Here is a 2,510-nt window from a genome sequence, read left to right on the forward strand (position 1 = left end):
TTTGGCTTCATAGCATCCAGAGGCTTTTAAAAGTCTAATCTCAGGCTCCTTATGAAAAGTTTCAGCAAAGCAAACTCTAGAGACCATGTGGTCAGTCATTATTCTTGCTGTACTTACATAAATAATCAGACTAAATTTAATGAGACTGGGCTTATTTTGCAAACAAATTTGTCTATGATTCTCTCTGATAGAAGAGGTGGTGACAATAGAGGTAAAATTTTGTTTCAATGGAAAACCATGATGTACACTTCTGGGTCTGATCAATCACTTCTTGGCAGTCCTTGACAAATGCTTTATTGTAGTTTCCTCAAAATCTGACTAAAACTCTCCAAATTAGCATTTCCAATTCTTTTCCCTTATGACTAGGAATCATTGTGAAGTAAAACTGCCCAAAAAGAAATAAAAAGGATACAAATGAACTTATTTACAAAACAGAGACTGACTCACAGACATTTAAAACAAGCTTAAGGTTACCTGGGTGGGGAAGGAGGCGGGGATGGATAAATTGGGAGTTCGGGATTTGTAGATACTAACTACTATATATAAAATAGATAAACAACATGTTTCTACTGTATAGCACAGGGAACTATATGCAATAACTTGTAATAAAATATAATGAGAAAATATATATATACACATATGTATGTATATACCTGAATCCCTATGCTGTACACCAGAAATTAACAGCATTGTAAATTGACTATACTTCAGTTAAAAAAAAATTATTACAGGCAGGTTCTCTTACATTGATTGCCTAAGAGTCACGCTGTAAGAAGCAACAAACTTCTTCCTCTCTGCTATCTGCTCAGCAGCTGCAAAAGAGCAACTTTTCCTGAGCGCATCTCCATCCATGTTGGCCAGGCTGGTGTCCAGATTGGCAATGCCTGCTGGGAGCTCTACTGCATGGAACATGACATTCAGCCCAATGGCCAGATGCCAAGTGACAAGACCGTTGTGGGAGGAGATGACTCCTTCAATACCTTCTTCAGTGAAACAGGTGCTGGCAAGCATGTGCTCAGGGCAGTGTTTGTAGACCTAGAACCCACAGTCATTGATGAAGTTCACACTGGCACCTGCCACCAGGTCTTCCACCCTGAGCAGCTCATCATAGGCAAAGAAGATGCTGTCAATAACTATGCCCATGGTCACTATACCATTGGCAAGGAGATCATTGACCTCGTCTTGGACCAAATTTGGAAAATGGCTGACTAGTGCACAGGCCTTCAGGGCTTCTTGGTTTTCCACAGCTTCAGTGGGGGAACTGGTTCTGGATTCACCTCCCTGCTGATGGGAATTCTGTCAATTATGACAAGAAGTCCAAACTGGAGTTCCCCATGTACAAAGCCCCCGAGGTTATCACAGCTGTAGATGAGACCTACAACTCCATCCTCACCACCCACACCACCCTGGAGCACTCTGATTGTGCCTTCATTGTAGAAAATGAGGCCATCTACAACATCTGTGATAGAAACCATGATATCGAACTCCAAACCTACACTAACCTGCATATGCTGATAGGTCAAGTTGTGTCCTCTTTCACTGCTTCCCTGAGATTTGATGGTGCCCTGAATGTTGATCTGACAGAATTCCAGGCCAACCTGGTGCCCTGTCGTCACATTCACTTCCTTCTGTCCCCATATGCCACTGTCATCTCTGCTGAGAAAACCTACAATGAACAGCTTTCTGTATCAGAGATCACCAGTGCTTACTTTTTTGAGCCAGCCATCCAGATGGTGAACTGTGACCATCACCATGGTAAATAGGTGGCTTGCTGCCTGTTGTACCATGGTGATGTGGCTCACAAATATGACAATGCTGTCACTGCCACCATCAAGACCAAACAAACCAACTAGTTTGTGGACTGGTGCCCCAGTGGCTTTAAAGTTATCATTAATTACTAGCCTCCAACAGTGGTACCTGGTGAAGATCTGCCCAAAGTACAGCAAGCTGTGTGCATGCTCAGCAAGACCACAGCCATGGCTGAGGTCTGAGTTCACCTGGACCACAAATCTGACCTGATGTAAGCCAAGCATGCATTTGTTCACTGGTACGTGAGTGAGGGCACGGAGGAAGGAGAGTTTTCTGAGGCTCATGAGGACATGGCTGCCTTTGAGAAGGATTATGAAGAAGTTGGTGTAGATTCTATTGAAGGAGAGGGAGAAGAAGAAGGGAAGGAATAGTAAAGTTAAAATATAACAAAGGTGCTGGTTTTACAGGGAAGCTTATTCTGTTTTAAATGTTGAAGAGTTGTGATCTGATCAGTTAATTTGTATATAGCAGTGTATATCCTCATATAGAATTACTGATCTATGCTTTAAAACACAATGCTTTGTTACAGAGACAATCTATCCAGTTCTCTGATGGATTTGAATGAAGTATTATCTGTTTAAAAAATTACAAAGAAGAGGCCTGATAAGGATGAGTTGGTTGACCAAACTTTAATCAGACCCTTGAAATTTCTCCTAGGCCCATATGGGTACCTCCTTGTAAAATCCCCAGCAAAAATTCTG

General features: G+C 42.0%; 1 pseudogene; it reads left to right on the plus strand.

The window, feature by feature from the left end:
- Positions 1–717: 717 nt before the first annotated feature.
- Positions 718–2,180, plus strand: LOC102517922 (annotated as a pseudogene).
- Positions 2,181–2,510: the final 330 nt, after the last annotated feature.

Source organism: Camelus ferus, chromosome 27 (assembly GCF_009834535.1).
Source record: "Camelus ferus isolate YT-003-E chromosome 27, BCGSAC_Cfer_1.0, whole genome shotgun sequence".
In the NCBI taxonomy this organism is placed as follows: domain Eukaryota; kingdom Metazoa; phylum Chordata; class Mammalia; order Artiodactyla; family Camelidae; genus Camelus; species Camelus ferus.